The sequence below is a fragment of the Elephas maximus genome, chromosome X, assembly GCF_024166365.1.
Source record: "Elephas maximus indicus isolate mEleMax1 chromosome X, mEleMax1 primary haplotype, whole genome shotgun sequence".
Classification (NCBI taxonomy): domain Eukaryota; kingdom Metazoa; phylum Chordata; class Mammalia; order Proboscidea; family Elephantidae; genus Elephas; species Elephas maximus.
Genome location: NC_064846.1, coordinates 23,624,825 through 23,645,467, shown reverse-complemented (window position 1 = coordinate 23,645,467; position 20,643 = coordinate 23,624,825). Strand labels below are relative to the sequence as shown.

At 38.0% G+C, this 20,643-nt stretch overlaps 1 protein-coding gene across 15 annotated transcripts in view; it reads right to left on the bottom strand.

Annotated features, from left to right (window-relative positions):
- MBNL3 (muscleblind like splicing regulator 3) overlaps nt 1–20,643 on the bottom strand; it is a 125,012-nt gene that overhangs the window by 92,235 nt on the left and 12,134 nt on the right. For 3 of the 15 annotated variants that reach the window (XM_049872176.1, XM_049872174.1, XM_049872175.1), the window contains exon 2: nt 10,419–10,511. The exons of 10 other annotated variants lie outside the window; for them this stretch is intronic. The gene's annotated coding sequence lies outside the window, so the exon portion shown is untranslated. The remainder of the gene's footprint in view (nt 1–10,418; nt 10,512–20,643) is intronic. 2 more of the 15 variants (XM_049872183.1, XM_049872178.1) reach the window with 1 other exon arrangement.

The following is a 20,643-nucleotide window of genomic DNA, read 5'->3' as shown; positions in this document are numbered from 1 at the left end:
ACTGAAGAAAAAATTCAAGCCTCAAGTTGCAATAGTGAAGGATTCTATGGGGAAAATATTAAACGACGCAGGAAGCATCAAAAGAAGATGGAAGGAATACACGGAGTCATTATATAAAAAGAATTAGTCAACGTTCAACCATTTCAAGAGGTGGCATATGATCAGGACCCGATGGTACTGAAGGAAGAAGTCCAAGCTGCTCTGAAGGCATTGGCGAAAAACAAGTCTCCAGGAATTCATGGAATATCAGTTGAGGTGTTTCAACAAACAGATGCAGCACTGGAGGTGCTCACTCGTCTATGCCAAGAAATATGGAAGACAGCTTCCTGGCCAGCTGACTGGAAGAGATCCATATTTATGCCTATTCCCAAGAAAGGTGATCCAACTGAATATGGAAATTATAGAACAATATCATTAATATCACACACAAGCAAAATTTTGCTGAAGATCATTCAAAAACAGCTGCAGCAGTATATCGACAGGGAACTGCCAGAAATTCAGGCTGGCTTCAGGAGAGGATGTGGAACCAGGGATATCATAGCTGATGTCAGATGGATCCTGGATGAAAGCAGAGAATACCAGAAGGCACCTCTAGGTGGCCTCAAACTGCCAACCTTCGGTTAGCAGCTGAGTGCCTTAACCATTTGCACCACTCAGGGACTCTATTCTCTGACTTAGAACCCGTAGAGATTTATAGAGAGGCACATTTTAGCTCAACACAGTGAAGTGCCCTCCCTTTTACTAGATTTCTATCACAGTGGATGGGAAATTGGACTACAAACCCCCCCCCCCAAAAATTGAACTAGAAACCTCAAAATCATCATGCAAGCCTGATATGTCATGAATCAGTAGCTTTTTTTTTATATATAGTATCAGAGAGGATGTGCTTTATTAACTTGTGTGCCATGTGCATAGCACTGCACTTGGTCTTTTGGTGACACAAAATGAAATAAGACAGTCTCTTCCCTCAAGGAGCTGATGATCCAGTTGGGGAGATAATCTCACATCCCAAAACTATTAGAGGTGGCATACAATTAGTTTCTCAATTTACCTGTTTTATACCCACAAAGAAGCCCTGGTGGCTCAGTGGTTAAGTACGTGGCTGCTAACCAAAAGGTTCATAGTTCAAACTCACTAGCTGCTCCATGGGAGAAAGGTGTAGCAGCCTGTTTCTGTAAAGGTTACAGCCTTGGAAACCCTGTGGGGCAGTTCTATCCTGTCCTATAGGGTCCCTATGAGTCAGATTTGACTCCATGGCAGTGGGTTTTGAGTATGGATTATAACCACGAACTCCTAGAAATACAAAATAAGGAGCTGTGCCCTTTTAGAATAGTCTCTCTTACCCAAAGGTAATATTTCTTGTAAATCACAATGATTTTGTCTATGTGAATGAAAGAAATAACCACTTGTTTTCCTTTAACACAAATAGGAAAGTCTTATATCTACCAGTTTCTTCCATATGCAAAGCACTACATTGAGACCAGCATGTCCAGGAAATGAAGCAAAAAGAAAAAGGACAAACTTACGCATTTCTATTATGCACAAGACTCTGTGGTTTTATTGGTAGTTGAGTTGTTCAGGGAGGAATTCAAGCTGACTTGAATCTAAGATGCATTCCCTCACATTTTTGCTTTAATTAGACCTTGAGTCACCTGGGTGGTGATGACCTAGAGGCCAACTCCCTCATTTTTTTAGACAACAGGACTATAAAGGATAAATGACTTGGTCACAGTTACAATGAAAGCTAGTGACACAGCCAGCACTAGAGCTCAGTTCTGACCACCAGAGTTGAATACTTTGTTCTACACCTTGGAGAAAGTTTTAAAATCAACGTCTCTCTCTCCCCACAGTTTAACTCTTAATTTTCATGGCATGAGAAGATATATGATCATAAGAACTGAAGCCACTATGCTGCTACTTAAAAACTATTCTGTTTATTTGTATGGGAAGTTGAAATAAAGGCTTTCAAAAGTTCAGAAGAAATAGAGTAATGGCCTCCTTTTACAAAACAAACTGTAAAACTCCTGGAAACCTGCTAGTGAAGTTAATAGATAATCTTTACTATTTGATGCAAATTAGCTTTTATACCCATGTATGCATCAAAGTCCAGAAAAAAGCAGGAATTAGAATGAGTTATGGAAGCTGGCAGCTAGCTGGTAGAAGAGAGACCACCCCAGGGTTTTCCAGAGAACAGAGAAAGATACAGGCACATAGCTACATGTGTATATTATACTGTTGGAAATCAGTGTGTGTGTGTGTGTGTGTTGGGAGGGGGGCACAATATTACTTCTGTTAACCAAAACAAAGCTAAACCTAGTGAGACATTATACTGAGTACATGGCACAGTTCTTTCCTATATAGAAAGTGCCAGGGACTAACGCTTCACCTGAGACCTGAAGAAATCAGACATTCAGTCTTTTAGCGCAATTAGAACTAGCAACAAAACCATCAACTAGGGCAGTAAAAGAGAAAGCTTACAAGCAGAAAGCCTGCAGGAAGTTGTATGTAAACATATGGCCCAAGCTTATTTTTTTTTTTAGAAATATATTTATTTCTGTTTTTATTGTGGAAAATACATGCAGAACTTTTGCAATTCAACAATTTCTACATGTACAATTCAGTGACACTGATTACATTCTTCAAGTTTTGCAACCACTCTCACCTTCCTTTTCCAAATTGTTTCTCTCCCATTATCATAAACTTACTGCCCCCTAAGCTTCCTATCTAACCTTTCCAGTTGCTGTTATCAATTTGATCCCATATAAACTTGTTGCCGTCAAGTTGATTCTGGCTCATAGCAATGATATAGATAATTCTTTAAAAGAGGACAATGCTTAAGGCAGACATTTTTTACTAGTTAAGCTAAACGGTTGTTTTGTTTAAAGAAGACTTCAGGGAATATTTTGGTTTAAGGTTTAGTAGGTGATCTCAGGGCAATAGATTCAGGGGTTCATCCAGCCTGGCCCAGAGCTTCTTAATACACAAAGTATTTTAATAAAAAGAGAAAGCTTCTCCTTAAAGAAGAAACCAAAGAAAGCATATGAAGTGATTAATAACAAAGTTTGGTGGGAGAAAGATACTCTACCATATTATGTTTATGCATTTTCATTCCTTCAAATATTATTAAAAAGTATGTATCAATCTATATAATTAATATCTGATTGAAAGTCTATATTGACCATTTTAATAAAGAATGAATTTTTATCAGAAAAAAAATTGACCCTGTTGTGTACTATAATCCTATACTCACTGTTATCCACACATGGGGAAGCGCTGATGGTTACAATTTACAACCTAGCACCACCTGGTGGCAGCTAGCAGAATTGCAGGCATAGTCTGCATAAGGCTAGCTTCACGAATGCGATTTAAGAAGAAATATGTATCCCATGTCATTGCAATTGTCACCAAAATAACTAAAGCTATGCCTTTACAATGATTTTTGTTCATTTTGGTGGTATTTAAAATATATACAGATTGTTAACACCTGAATCAACTGCATAGCAATTCCTATCAATGAGTATGACTGAGAAAATGAGTGTATTTCCCATCATTAATCAAATAGACTTAGAAAATGAGTAGATTCCTCATTATTAATCAAATATGCAAACATGATGCATATTATACACCAAATTTAACAAAGGTTAAGCCATCACTGTATCTAAAAATTGTTGGTTTCAATTTTTTAAGTGATGAATAATATGGCATGAGATAAAGAACACAGAAGATGGATATATGAGAAGAAATATTTCTTTACCAGATTTATGAAAGGAAAAAGCATATTATTACCAGGAATCATCAGATCATATAAAGTAGATTCATTTAATGAACATACTAGGTGATTTTTTTTTCTTAAATCTTGCTTGGTAGACATCTTTCAAACTACCAGTCCTCTTTTTTTTTGCCTTAGTAAACAGCATATAGTAAACATAATTGAATCTTTCTCTCATTACTGAAGATATTATGTTGCCTTAAGTCAGCATTCCTGGACATCAATTCTTATTAAGGTTAATAGAAGATGTTGGGGTTTGGCTTTGACATGATTTAGTCTCAGGCCACAACTCAGGTATAATTTTTTCTTATACTTAATCTCTGGTAAATATATATTTTATTTTTTCCAAATGACCAAACACAATAAAACTCTTGTTGACTGTGGGTTTCAGAAGTTGGGTTTTATTTAATTGGTATTTCACTGTGTTTGAGGAAATATATAGGCAGCCACCAGTCAGAAGAAAAAACATGCTTCTACGATGTAAATTCAAAATGACATATATCTTACAGTGCTAAGCTAAAATCAAAAAAGTTTTTTCATCACAATTGCAAAGGTTGATAAAATAATAGTAAAGAATGGAGGGACTTTCAATTTTCACATGTAGTGGAAACTCAGAAATGAGACTTAGAACCCTAGAAAAACACTAATTCCATATAGTATTTCTTTACTAGGTTGTTCATGCAAATAGAAAAATCAGGAGGACCATAAATGATGAGTGGAATGGTTTTGTATCAGCTAAGATGAAATTACACACTCAAAAAAGTCCTATTGTATTTGCTATCCAAATGCATTTGTTATGCTAAGCAGAGGTAAGAAGAGAATGCTTCAAAAACCATGTGAAGCAACAGAAATGGCATTTTCTAAAAGTAGATGCAAGCTTCAATGCTAAAGCAGGATTAAGGAAGAAAAGGGCAAGGAAGCAACGCAGACAGAAGAGAACTAAAATGCATTTGTTAGTGTTGAGCACATAGTAGGCTTTCAAAAGTATATGTTAACATAAACACTGGCTTCTAACATGGAGCCTATCCAAAAGTGTCTAGTAACTCATAGAAAACTCTATTTAGGGCACATCGTCTAGTATGTATTAATTTTGCCATGGTAGTGATACCGCTTTTAAATAAAGAAGAATATTTGTGCTCATTACATTGTGAATAGTACAAAAATGTGTGTGGTTATTCCCTAAATGACATTTCCATTTGTATACCATTTTATTCCCCTCTATAACACAGGCATGGTATTGTTGGCATTCACATCCACACAATACTTGAAAATCCTCATATGATAAGAGAAATGTTATTGATATTTGAAAAAAACTTACACCAGTAAACTGAATCTCCAAAAAAAAATTGTGTTTTTCATTTTTATTCTTTTTTTAGTCTACATTTCTATTTCTAAATAATGCACAAGTACTCTGGGGCATATATGATATTGAGGAAATAATTTCCTCCTGAAATACAAATGCATATTTATGAAAAGTTGCACATACAACTTTTCAATGGTGACATCAGTTCATTTTAGACTCTTCAACTGGCTCCCTTATACTATTATTAACAGTATTAGTAAATATCCAAACATTTTTCTTTTAAAAAAGGGATACAGGATATTAATACTCTATATTATTTCCCCCCACAAATATTCTGTATAAGCTTGGAAGGGTTTTCACTGAAAGCCAAAACCAAAAAACCAAACCCAGTGCCGTCGATTCGATCCCAACTCATAGCGATCCTATAGGGTCGCTATGAGTCACTGAAAGCAGTTAACATTTCTCTTATCGTATGAGGATTTTCAAGTATTGTGTGGATGTGAATGCCGACAATACCATGCCTGTGTTATAAAAAAAAATTTTTTTGGAGGGGAATAAAATGGTATATAAATGGAAATGTCATTTAGGGAATAACCACACACATTTTTGTACTATTCACAATGTAATGAGCACAAATATTCTTCTTTATTTAAAAGCGGTATCACTACCATGGCAAACACAGTTACAGTCAACACAATTCTTGGACTGAAATAATCTTCTATTCAGACAATATTGCTGGCCCATCAGATACTACAAAAGTCCCTAAGTTCACACGGGTCCAAAAAAAAAGTTCACACGGGTAACACCTCATTTATTTGGAAGATTGGGAGGCAATGAGGGGATCAATAAAAATAAAATTTCAAAAAATTACCATTTGTCTCTTTTAATCAATCTGGATAGAAATCTTCTTGAAATGTTTTTAAAATTTTGTTGCTACCTTAGAGATAGGACAGTGGAGAAAAAGGTTACTTCTTTTTTTTTTCTCTGGTAATTCTGGGTCATCATTTGAAAGAACCATTAGTAATGCCTTGAAGGGTATTGTGGGCACTTTGTTAAATGGCTTCAGATGCCTGTGTGTTTGGAATTTTCATATCAACTTTTTTATAGTTTTTCTGTCCTCTCTCTCACTGGCAGCTCTCTATCGGCTATCACTTCAGTGGGCCCCTGCCTCCTCTACTAACTTCCCCACCAACACACCCTTTAAATTTTCTGCGGTTAGCAAAACCACATTCAATTAAATAAAATGGAGTGGCCAAATGTTCCCTGTAAGATGTTGAATCAACGAACATGTTCGATTTGTGTGTTAAAAAACAAGAGACATGGGTTCTGGAGGGCTCTCCAAGGCGGCCTTGGGGGCTTCCCTAATGAGTACAGTTCAAAAGCACTAGTGCCTGGCCTTTAGGTCCTGGCTATTGTAAAAGTTTTAGGACCTCGCCTTCACGAGACCTTCAATGTCTGCTAGAAGTTGAGGTCTGGAAGTAGTATCCCAATTCCTGTTGCAGAAGTTTAGCTGACATTGAGGATGCAGTCAGGGGAAAACAGTCCATGAAAGGATTGTGACAGTCATAGAGCTCCCATGGGTGGATGACAAGGACAGGGGTGGACCTCACAATAGGCTATGAGCTAGGGATGATATTCAAAATATTAAACAACCCTGATAGTGCAAGTACACACCAGTCAGGACTGATGCTGCTCTGCCAGGCCTTGCCAATTTTGTTGTAGAATCATGAGGATGTCCAGGGAGTAAGCAGTGGAAAAGGCACTCTGGGCAGCACCTATTTACCAACCTGTCCCTGGGTGGTGCAAACAACTGAAAGGCTGGCAACCAACTGAAAGGGTGGCAGTTTGAATCTACCCAGAGACACCTTGGAAGAAAGGCCTGGTGATCTGTCTCTGAAAGGTCACAGCCTTGAAAACCCTATAGAGCAGTTCTACGCTGTAACACATGCGGTTGCCATGAATCAGAGTTGTTTTTTTAACTAAGTATTCTAATCAGCTATACCGATGCCTCCTACCTATCACACTGCAACTCTGTGCTAGGTGCTTGGGCATGCATCCCACATTTGAGCCCCTCAACATGTTTATATACACAATGTGAAGGAATGTACAAGAGGTTGGTTGGACTTGAATCAATGAGCGGGAGGGAGGCTTACGTTTTCCAGGGAGCCAACTAGGAGAAAGCATAGTTTGGATTCCTAGAGAGAAGCAGAGCCCTCCTAAGTCTAAATGGCTAAAAGGCATGCCAATAATTTATAAATACAAGGGAACTGGTTATTGCTGCTTCTGCTTATTTATCTTAGAAAAGGCTCTGGAGAGTTTGTCACTGCACACATTGTGATTTTTAGAGATGATTACAGTAGGTTATCAGGACTATTTGTTGGTAAATTTCTAACTAAACCCAACTGAACTGCTTAAGCACTTTATTTAAAGGAACTTCATCTGATTAAAAATTACTAATGACCTTACGTGTGAAAGCTATAATTAACCCATTACCTTATTGCTGCTGAGGAAGTTTTCTCAGTGGGCACATTAATATGTTTACATTTAATGACAAAGATGAAACTGTAACCTAAATACAGTGATGGGGACATTTTAACAACTTGGTCCATACAGGTTGAAAGAACAGAATGGACCTCCCCTGGACCCTGGACTGAGCCAGATTACACCAGCATCTTGTCCCCCACCAGGCTTCTGTTTTCTGTGCCAAATTGTCTCCCTTTCTCCTTTGGGTCATTTTCAACTCTTGTCGCCTGTGCTTAATCCTGAAAATGGTTAACGTATCATCACTGTTCTGGAAATAATGGGTGTGGAACAATACAGAAAGATGAAAGGTTAACAGTAATCTGCACTAAGGCAAAACGGTAATCAATGTTAATTTGGCATTATTCTAAACGACTTCGAAGAACTCAACTTGGCCAACTTAGAATGGCCAAGGAGAACTATACACTGCCAAAAACATTTATTAGCAATAGAAGACTGAAAGTCACCACTAAATTGTGGCCCCTGGACATCAGGCTTGATGCAGCCAATGGTGCTACAGGATGAGGCAAATCACAAGGCTGCCAAAGAGAATGACATTGATAAGGTCAAGAAGTGTAAATGCTTTATTTCTTGGGGATTTTTAACTACATATCAAGCATTCTAAAAATACTGATCCCTTGCCATCAATAATGTGTTAGGTACAGAGATGTTTTTATCAGGCTAACCAATAGGAGCAGAATGGAATGTCACACTTGGCCTCCCATTTCCGAGCAGAGATACTAGAGAACCCACTTGGCTTTTGGTGTGAAAAGACTCGAAGGACTATAGACTCCACATAAGAAGAGAAAACTTCACATCAGTCTCCAATGACTGGAATGAGATTTAAATGTGACAGGGTATGACTGATGAAGAGCAGATTAATAAAGCATGGAATTTTAGTTGAATCGAAAAAGTAGAACTGAAAATATGTGGGCTGTGTTTCCTATGTGCCAGACACTGTTCTTAGCACTGTCACAACAATCCTGTGAAGCAGATACCATTATTTTTCCCGTTTTGCAGATGAGGAACTGACGCACAGAGAGATTAAGTAAATTGGTTCAAGGTCATGCAGCCAATGAGTAGCAGAGCCAGGATCAAACTCAGGCAGCCTGACTTCAGAGTCCTTGCTGTCAATCCCTACTCTGTAAATCCTCCAGTGGCAAAAAAGTCCACAAAGATGGCCTCAAATTTGTAGGCTCATGACCAGGGATTTCAGTAGATAGGGAATCCAAGCACTTTCTATAAAATTGTCAGATTTTATTCGAAGTTCTATTAACATATAATATGATTTCTGGAGATGCCAAGAAATACTAACAGCTCTACTTCAGTTTTACTTTCAAATGAAATACATAATTGTATTGTATTTATCGATTAGATGTCAAAACACATGAGCATTTAGTAGATACGTAAAATGCATTTTAACTTCTTGATAGAGGATGAGTTCCTTGTTACTGGATATGTTCAAATGTAGGGGAGAATGGGCCAGGTGGGATGTGCAAATCAGATGTGCAAATGGACTCGATCTAGACACAGAACTATACTCAGGGTTTTGGCATTCCCTCAAACATGTCTGTCCATCTGTATCTCAGCACTTGTCACATTTTACTGGAACTTCTGCTTAGGTGTCTGCCTAACTCTGAGCTCCTTGAAGGCAGGTCTTACTACGGCCAGTATCTGACTCAATAGCTTATATATAATAAGTTCTCAACAAATACTTCCTAAACCGATGGAAGTAGTGACATCTGCTACACGCAAGACATTGTGCTAGGTGCTGAGAGATCAAGGACTTGGTTGGTGCATCAGGTAACATAGCAAAGTGCCCAGTATATAATGAGGCCAGTAAGGGAGGAACCCGTAAAAACAGAGGTAGTCAGTGGAGGTCTTCATGTAAGGAATGAACTTTCCCTAGAAAGGTCACAGAATAACTGGAACTTCAAAGCTGCTCCAATCCACTGCCCTTTTTGAAAAATACACCAACAATGCTCTCAATTTAGCTGTTACTTTACTTTTGTTGTTCTTAAAATATATATAATGTAACTTTCATCATATTGAAGTCAGTGAATTTTTAAATAACTGCTTTATTGGGATATAATTCACATAACATTTTCCCTTTTAAAATGTACAATTCGGTGATTTTTAGATATTTACAGAGATGTGCATCCATCACCACAATCCATTTTAGAACACCTTCATCCCCACCAAAAGAAACTCTGCATCCTTTGGTGATCACTCCTCATTTTCCCTATTACCTCCAGCCCTAAAACAAAACAAAAAACAAACTCATTGCTGTTGAGTCGATTTTGACTCATAGAGACCCCATAGGACAGATTAGAATGCTCCATAGAGTTTCCAAGAAATGGCTGGTGGATTCAAACTGCCCACCTTTTGGTTAGCAGCTGCATGCTTAATCACTGTGCCACTAGGGCCCCCCCTCCAACTCCTCCCCCCAGCCCTAGGTAAGCACTAATCTACTCCTCTATGGAGTTGCCTATTCTGGCCATTTCATAAAAATGGAATCATACCTTATGTAGCCTTTCATATCTGGCTCCTTTCACTCAGCATGTTTTCAAGGTTCACCTATATTGTATCATGTATCAGAACTTCATTTCTCTTTATGGATGAATAATATTCCATTATATGAATACACCACATTTTGTTCATTCATCTGTTGATGGATATTTGGGTTGTTTCCACTTTTGGGCTAATATGAATAAGTGAGTACAATTTTAAAATAAGCATGATTAGGAAAAAGAAGAGCATTTGGGGTAATTAAGATGATGTTTGTGATGCCAAATTTTTAGAGAGAAAAAAGTCTAGGTGACTTACCTTACCCTAAAACTTGCTCAGTGTTATATCCTCAGCACCTAGGAACATGGCTGACTCACAGCATGTGGTCAGTAAAGGTATGCTGAATGAACACTAAAATGCAAAAAAAAAAAAAAAAAGCTGAAAGTGAGCTGGAAAGGAGGGTGGAATGGAACAGCCCCAGGGAGTCAAATAGCAGGGAAAAGCCAACCTGGGATTTTAAATGTTTCTGGAAAAGCTCCATGCCTTCAACAGTTTACAGGAAAATCACCTAAACAAAAGATTCTATAAAAATATCAGGAACTATAGCTATTCAATAATAGTAAATCCCACCATAATATACCTTTTAAAAGTCAGAAACATTTAGGGTTGCTGTTAGACAATATTGTGTAGACAATATTGTGTATTGCACAAGTGTACTGTTAATTGAATAATGATTTCTCCTCTTCAGTTTTAAAAGGTTATGGTTCTATAAATTGGAAGTGAATTGTAGAGCCAGCAGCATCTGGCCATTCCAGATGTTTACTTCATTCAAGCAGCACTATCATTATCCGGGCCTCAATCCTAGATGGCTAATACATAATGAAAGACATAGGTAGCAAATTCAAGTTCCCAGGCAAAGCTCTTTTTTGTAAGACCATAAAATAGCCACCGAGAAAACAGGGATTATAAGCACAGGCTTTGGAGTTAGAAGGGTAAGTTCAAGTCTTGACACTGCTGTTTACTAGCAAGAGTGTCTTTCGGCAAGCTACTTAATCTCTCTGAGCCTCAGGTTCCCCATCTGTAAAAAGGGGACAAATAATACGACCAAACTCGCTGGGTTGCTGTGAGGATTCCATGAGGTGATGAGTGGAAAATACTTAATGCAGCACATAGTACATAGTAAGTGCTTTAAAAATAGTAGCTGTTACTATTAGAAAGCAGCCCTAGTGGCATAGTGGTTAAGAGCTACGGCTGCTCACCAAAAGGTTGGCAGTTCAAATCCACCAGCCACTCCTTGGAAACCCTACGGGGTTGTTGAAATTGACTTGACAGCAATGGGTTTACTATTAGAAAAGAATACAAAATTACATCACCTCTTCCTGTCACTCTTCATATTATCTTAATATTCCTTTTTTTGTCCTTATTGGATTATTCAAGAGCTAGATCGGCTCTGAAAGTAAAAGCTGACTACTGGTATTTTCCTGTATTTTCTGTTTTCTATTTTTTTTTAATACAAATATAGTTTAATCTTTTTAATTTCTAATATTTTATTAATATTTGTATTTATTCATAAATATCAATGAGTATTTACAAATGTAATATTTACAAAATTAACAACAAATTTACATATTTTATATACTACATATTAATAGAAAATATATTAGGTATATTTTATTTATATTTTTATTAAAAAATATTTTTATTAGGGATAAGTTAAACAAGGAGCCCTGGTGGCTCAATGGTTAAGCGTTCAGCTGCTAACCAAAAGGTATGTAGTTGGAACCCACCAAGTGGCTCCATGAGAGAAAAGACTTGGCAATCTGCTCCCATAAAGAAACCCTATGGGGCAGTTCCACTCTGTCCTATAGAATGGCTATGAGTTGGAATCAACTCGATGGCACACAGGAACAACAACATGTGTAAAAAGATATGACTACCTGGTTTATTTCAGGTCGGGTATTACACCAGAAGATGTAATTGAAGAAGATTCACAGCTACTACATATCTATAATACAACCGCAGTCTCTCCTATAGAACTCTGCTACAATCTCTGCTGTATATAAACTGGGTATGTGTGCAGCATATGTGTTGAGGGGCCACTTAGGAAGTAGGATGCCCTATTATAAACGCATAATAAATACAAGGTCTTTATGTTTTTCAAACAAAAAGAAGATAAAATATCTAATATACTTTGCTGCTAAAGCAATCTCCCAAAGTTAATGGGTATAGTGATTGCCTGGGCAAGGACAGCTTTGGAAGGATGCCATGGTTGACACTCTGTAAAGGTCAAGCGCAAAAGTCACTACCAGTATATCTGACCTTTTCTCATGTATATTTGGAGATTTGCTTTTTTTTTTTCCATATTAATTTGTGTAGCTTGTTGACTAGAGCCAGATAAATTGCCCCCCTCACCGCCACCTCCCCTTTTTTTGGCCAACTGCTCTTCACATGGAAGGCTACAACTGTCAAGTCACAAATTGGAAGGATGAAATTCCTGCCAGAAAAAAAGGATATAGACCTTTGGATGTCAACATGGGTATACAGGAACATTGATGTACCAGGAACTGAGGTTAAAGGTCCAAATGTAAGCTTACCTTCTGAGACAAGAATTTGAATCTGAAGACCTCCTCTCAAAGACAGCAAGTCCTACAAACCCAGGCTTCCCTAGCTTTGACAAACACAAGGTACTTGGCATTCTAAAGTGAATGCTACTCTCAACTTAACGGAGCTGAGCAGAGGAGGAGGCAAAAGCTTTTACTGAAAAGCCATTTTAAGAGGGTTATGTTTGGAAATACTCTCTCATTACTTAATTCTGTCTTTCTAGCTAGAATTTTTCCACTTTAAGCTCAACAAATAAGTTGTCATTTCTTCGGTATTTATTACAATATTAATCAACCCCCCTCCATCCAAAATAAAATATAACATAGTAAAGACTTTTAGAAAAAAAAAGATTTTTCTATATATTAGCTATTTCAGTTTCTTTAATATCAATGTGTGAGACTTGTTAAAAAATAAAATTTCACTGAGCAAAAGGACTCTAAGAATGTCTTATTATTGATAGTAATCAAACCCAAAAGGGATCTATTGGCAAATTCATTTTCTTTACTGAATCCAATAATGAATCAAAATGATACACCAGAGAGCAGGCCCTAAAAGGGGAGTTGAGACCCTATGAGGTGTAGTTAACTGGTAACGTGGAACAAGGCCGCTGACGAGTTATTAGGTTAAATAAAATAGATGAGATGCATAGAGTTCCCAACTTGAATACCAAGTTTTTTGATTCCCTCAAAAACAATAGCATTAATTTAAATCAACCATTTGAACTTGCCTTCCTTTGCAATCTTTTCAATTATCAAGCAAACAGTTGCGAATTTTTGATCACAGGCTTAATAAGCTCATGTTGTTGTTGTTGTTTTTAGGTGTTGTCAAGTCAGATCCAACTCATAGCAACCCTATGTACAATAGAATGAAACACTGTCCAGTCCTGCACCATCCTCACAATCTTTGCTATATTTGAGCTCACTGTTGCAGCCACTATGTCAATCCATCTCATTGAGGGTCTTCCTTTTTCACTGACCTTGTACTTTACCAAGCCTGATGTCCCTCTCCAGGGACTGGTCCCTTCTGATAACATGTCCAAAGTACGTGAGACAAAGTCTCGCCACCCTCGCTTCTAGGGAGCATTCTGGCTGTACATCTTCCAAGACAGATTTGTTTGTTCTTTTGGCAGTCCATGGTATATTCAATATTCTTCGCCAACACCATCATTCAAAGGCGTCAACTTTTCTTCGCTCTTCCTTATTTATTGTCCAGCTTTCACATGCATATGATGTGATTGAAAATGCCACGGCTTCAGTCAGGCGCACCTTAGTCTTCAAGGTGACATCTTTGCTCTTCAACACTTTGAAGAGGTCCTTTGCAGCAGATTTGCCCAATGCAATGCATCTTTTGATTTCCTGACTGCTGCTTCCACGGGTGTTGATTGTGGATCCAAGTAAAATTAAATCTTTGACAACTTCAATCTTTTCTCTGTTTATCATGATGTTGCTTATTGGTCCTGTTGTAAGGATTTTTGTTTCCTTTATGCTGTGTAATCCATATTGAAGTCTGTAGTAATCTTTGATCTTCATCAGTAAGTACTTCAAGTCCTCTTTGTTTTCAGCAAGCAAGGTTTTTTCATCTGCATATTGCAGGTTGTTAATGAGTATTCCTCTAATCCTGATGCCGTGTTCTCCTTCATGTAGTGCAGCTTTTTGGATTATTTGCTCAGCATACAGGTTGAATAAGTATGGTGAAAGGATACAACCCTGATGCACACATTGCCTGATTTTAAACCACAAAGTATCCCCTTGTTCTGTCTGAATGACTGTCTCTGGGTCTATGTACAGGCTCTGCATGAGCACACTTAAGTGTTCTGGAGTTCCCATTCTTCGCAGTGTTATCCATAATTTGTTATGCTCCACACAGTCGAATGCCTTTGCATAGTCAATAAAACACAGGTAAACATCTTTCTGGTATTCTCTGCTTTCAGCCAGGATTCCTCTGACATCAGCAGTGATATCCCTTGTTCCACGTCCTCTTCTGAATCTGGCTTGAATTTCTGGCAGTTCCCTGTTGAGGTACTGCTGCAATTGTTTTTGAATGATCTTCAGAAAAACTTTACTAGAGCAACCTTATAGGACAAAGTAGAATGGCCCCATAGGGTTTCCAAGGAGTGGCTGGTGGATTTGAAATGCCGACCTTCTGGCTAGCAGTCAAGCTCTTTAGCCACTGTGCCACCAGGGCTCCTATATTATATTGTTCAACAATTTCCACATTCTTTTGGATCACCTTTTTTTGGAATGGGCACAAATATGGATCTCTTCCAATCAGTTGCCTAGGTAGCTGTCTTTCAGTTTTCTTGGCATAGACAAGTGAGCACTTCCAGCTCAATTGGTATTCCAGCAATTCCTGAAGCATTGTTTTTCACCAATGCCTTCAGTGCAGCTTAGACTTCTTCCTTCAGTACCATCAGTTCTTGATCATATGCTACCTCCTGATATGGTAGAACATCGCCCAGTTCTTTTTGGTATATTGACTCTGTGTATTCCTTCAGTCTTCTTTTGATGTTTCCTGTACCGTTCAATAATAATAAGCCAACACATGCTATTATTTCAGAGTTTGGATCTGCTTAATCTTTTTACTTTAAGAAAGTAAAAGGATATCCCCAATAACTTAGCCCGTTTAGGACCAGCAATATTTATAGCTACCACTTACTTTTTGTACCTCTGGGGTTCATCGGGAAGCTACTGTCCCACTGACACTATAAGCTACCAGCAGGCAGGGCCCTATATAACAGTTTGAAACAGAAAAAACAGGAACGTGTCACAAATTAATATTTTTACAGGGTATTGTATAAGGTGGTACTGAATCATTGAATTTTTGGTAGGAAAATTTTGAAAATTTTCATTCAGTACACATATGTACCCCTGGATTCTAAGGGCACAATATGTGGAATGAGGCATAAAACAAAAACCATACTGCCTACCAAAATCAATGATTCGGCATGTCCTCCATTACTGAAAACACACAGTATCAACAAAAAATTAAAAGGAAAAAATAATTGGGTCATGAAAGGGTTAAATGTAAAACCATCTGGTTTTCTGTGTATTTAGGATACTATGGAAATCTACTTTCTCCAGTATAAAATGGTAAGGAAAAAAATTTAACTAGAAATCATAAATTAAAAGCAAAATTCCCATAGTCATTTTAGAAAATTTAACATTTAACAAATATTTTCCCTGAGGTGTGCGTGTGTGTGTGTTGGGTGGTCTTTTAATACAAATTACTGTGGAATTTGTGCAGTGAGTTCTCTTGGCATGAAGAGGTCTTTAAACTGTGTAGATTCTTATTGACAAAGTATTTATAAATTCTTATCAACCAGTAATGTTTGCACAAAAAAGTTGAAAGGCAACGTTCTAAAAAGCTGAAATTAAACACACGCACACACAAACACATATTGGGGGATGCAGCTTTAACGCAATTTAATCCTTAGAATGTGGTATTGGTTTCAACTATCAATTCCTAGGCATTCCACTTAAGAAACATAGCCCCCCTCCAACATGTGGCAAAATAAACAGTTTGGGAAATGCTGCTTGAGATAATTAGTACCTCTGAATTAACTTCAAAGATATAAGTTTTTCAACATGCAACAAAATTTGCATCATTTCCCTCTTTACAGTAAAAAGGAATTTACAGAATCTCAAAGCAGCAACACTTTCTCTTTGACTAGAAATCAACCTAGAGATAAAATTCAAGATTCAAGTTAGATATTTTGTACCAATAATCATCAACCTCTCAGAGAGAAGGAAAAAAAAAAAAAGTTCTCCTAGAAGAGAAAATGGAGAGGGTGGGAACTGAATCTGGACCTGTAAATAGGCAAATATATTTTGAGTGCCTACTCTAGGTCCTGCTTACCCAGCATCTCTGTCAATATGCACAGTGTTATTTGTACAGTGTGATTAAATAATCCCTTCCAAACTCTAGTGAGCCAGAATTTTGGGTCCTGTTTCTTCATTTTGCCCTTAAGATACAGGATTAAGCTTGTGGTAAAAAAAAAAAAAAAAAAAAAAATTTTTTTTTTTTTATTTACAGACAGTTCTTATGTTCTACATTTGGTGAGTCAAAGTAGGATCAAAGATCAAAGTCTTTTACCACTGCCTCCTTCTCATCAGCCTCTAAGCATATCCGAGTCACTCCTACTACCCTTAAAATAACACCAACAATATCTTTCCTCCCTTGATCCTATTTCCTTGTGAAGTTACCACAACGTTCTTCAGCCTTCGTCATCAAGTTTCTCAAGAGTGATCATCACAACTTTCATTTCAACTTTTCATTTACTCCATAACCCACTATAAACTGGCTTCTGACCTCTCACAGATAACAAATGTCTTCTTAAAATGCCAAAAACCAGTGGCATCAATTTATATAATCCCTGTGGTATTTGTCGATAGCCCCTCTCTTCTAGAAATTTCTTGACCCTCTGCTTCTGTGACACAAAAAAAGATTCCTCCTTACCTGCTCTCCTTGGGCTGTCTTGGCCACACCTAGGGGTGAGGGATTATCTCCCAAGGTCTCACCCTGTTATTTTCTCTGTACTCTGGACACGTATAAGACAACTTTGTGCTAGATTTTTCTGCATGGCTGTTTCACCAGCACTCTCGCTCAACATCATTTCAAACTCCTTACTCCACACTCTTCATCTGCCTCTCAAGCCTTTTCTTCTAGTATTCCCTATCCTATCGCAACACCATCAGATAGCTGAACCAGCCTGCTGTTCTATCAGGATAGGTAGGAGACAGGAGATCAGGATAGGTATTGGCTTTGACTTGTATGGGAAGAAATGTCTTAATTGCTGAAAGAGGGAAGCCATGGGCCACAAGATGGTCCCTAAATTATCAAGAGAATGTAACCAGACAGCAAAGAAATTATTGTGTTTGTGGTTTGTTTTGTTTTGTTTTGGGGGGTTGTATACAAAAGCTGAGCAAAGACTTGAAGATGGGATATTTAGCCTGATACCTATTAGATGCCAAAGAGAGTACTTGCCTGGCTAGAAACAAGTGTATTTTATAACTAACGGAAATCTTGTTATACCAAAATGAAAGCACCTAGCAGAGCATCTGGCACACAATAATTGTTCAATAAATGTTAGTTGACTCTGAATAAACACCTATTATAGAATGTTTTTATTGCATGTGAAAATGGGGGTTCAAATTTTACTCCTATACATAACCTCTGCCTACAGATATTAAGACTGATTTAAAAGTATAATACATTCCTGGAGGTGAAGGTGATTGTAAACACTAGTTCTCTTGCCACCCGAGAGCTGCAAGAGCTGACGTGACCCCTGCCTGGGCCTGCCAGCATAAGGAAGTATTAAGGGAGATCTCTAGTTCCAAACATCTTATGTGGTTAAATTCTACACCACTATTTATACCAAAGAAGATCCCTGGGTGGCGCAAATGGCTTGTGCTCAACTACTGACCTAAAGGCTGACGATTTGAACCAATCCAGAAACACTGCAGAAGAAAGGTCAGTGATCTGCTTCCGTAAAGATTCCAGCCAAGAAAACGCAATTTCTACTCTGTAACACATGGGATTACCATAAGTCAGAATCAACTAGACAGCAATGGGTTATTTACACCAAGCAAACCAGAAAGGGATCCTTAACAACACAGAAGAAATGGTTGTCGATTTTGTTTTCTGACTTCCTATTCCCTAAGTGGGTCCTGCTCTAGAAAGCTAAAAGCATGAAGTTTCAGAAGTCAGGGTGTATGCTTCGAAAGATTCCTTGCATAGGGATCCAAAGAAACCCAATTTATTTACACTTAAAAACAAACAAACTTGCCATTTCAAGAGGGTCATTTGTTTGTTTAAACATTATCCAACATAAGGAACAATATCAGCCAGAGCTCCTCTCCTGGAACTGAGATGGTCAGGCTTTTGTTTTACAGTCAATCATTGCAGGAAAATGAGAAATGTGGTATGTCTTAGTCATCTAATGCTGCTATAACAGAAATATCACAAGCGGATGGCTTTAACAAAGAAAAATTTATTCTCTCACAGTCTAGGAGGCTAAAAGTCCTATTTTAGGTTGGTGGCCCCAGGGGAAGGCTTTCTCTCTCTGTCGGCACTGGGGGAAGGTCCTTATCATCAATCCTCCCCTGGCCTAGGAGCTTCTCAGCACAGGGACCCCAGGTCCAAAGGATACTCTCTCTTGCTGGTTCTTCATTCTTGGTGATAGGACGTCCCTCTCCTCTTTGCTCTGTTCTCTGTTTTATATCTCAAAAGAGATTCACTCAAAATACAACCTAATTTTGTAGATTGTATGCTGCTTCATTAACCTGACTGCCTCTAATTCTACTTCATTAACATCATAGAGGTAGGATTTACAACACATAGCAAAATCACATTAGATGACAAAATGGTGGACAATTATATAATACCGGGAATTATGGCCTAGTTAAGTGGACACACATTTTGGAGGGACATAATTCAATCCATAACATGGTATAAGGGATTATCAAAGCAAATGACTAGCAAATCCTGCATCTCTTTCTTTCCTTTGTTCTTCACTCCTCCCTTTCTAGAAGAGAGTTTGCCCCCACAGTCTCATTGCTTCCTGAGGAAAATTTCCACTCATGGCAAACAACATAAACTCACCTGTCAAAGGCCTTGAGTTCTGTGTATACCTTAAAGGTTCAAATGTAATTTGAAAGGTGTGTTACATAAGGTCTCATAATATTTTCCAAACAGACTGAGAAAAGCTAGAACGCTGTATGAAATGAATGATAACTTGGCTTTAACACCCCTTCCCACATAGTTTTTGCTTATTGGCATTAAGTTGCCAAGTATTCCACAACAAAAAAACCAGAAGGCTAAAGTGAAAGAAGTAGCTGACACCCCAAATCAATGACTAATTTTGTTTTCCTAAAACACATAACCAACCACATGCTTGCTGTAGCTGAAAATTCTAAATAACTCACACTCAACCCACCCACACCTTATTCAACCTACTCTATGTTACTCTGTAATCATTGTTTACGGTAAAGCAGATGCCATATGCCAAGGTATCCTCTGGTCTTCATACAATTATTGCTTTCTAAACAGCTGTAACAAACAGAATCAGAAATAGTTCAAACCTGTCACTCCCAGGGTCTGGAGGTGTATGCACTTTCACCCATCGACACTTTTGAGTTTGTATCATCATGAATGGAGTAATGTCTGTCACATTTGTTTGATGATGGCGTAATTTTTTATTATGATGCTTAATTTGTTTTACATCTCATTTCATAAAGCAGTGGCTAATTACGCCACCATCAGATGCATAAGCCTTTTTCTATTCTTACAAGCTTTGAATGTGAGGAGGGAGATAAAAGCACATTTACAGTCACAGAGTTTAGCTACCAACTCATTACAGCTGCGATAGCATTTTATTTTCAAAGCAGTAACTTAAGTTGAACATTTCAATATCTATGATTAAAAGTCTCATTGTACTTCAATTCCTCAGAATTGGGAAAGCAGCAGTGCTTTAAGGCTCTAAAGAATGTCCACAGGAAAAGACCTTTGGGAATGAAGTAAACAAGTCCACAGCAGAAAGGGATTTAAAGATGCTGGGAGGGATCCGGGAGTGTGGTGGGGGACAAGATCCTTTTGATTCTACTGGAGATGCAATAGTACCTCCCCCCAAAAAACCCACTGCCATCAAGTCGATTCTGACTCACAGCGACCCTATAGGACAGAGTAGAACTGCCCCATAGAGTTTCCAAGGAGCACCTGGTGGATTCGAACTGCCAACCCTTTTGTTAGCAGCTGTAACACTTAACCACTATGCCACCGGGGTTTCCAATAGTACCTCAGAAGGCAATATTTCTCTTCCCCCACCACAATTATTTAATTCAAAGGAATGCATATAAACTATCCAGACTTCTAAGGATGTTTCCAAACTCCTAACAGACTTTTCCTCATTACTTAATCTTATATCTGGTCTTATGAGTCAGTCTTT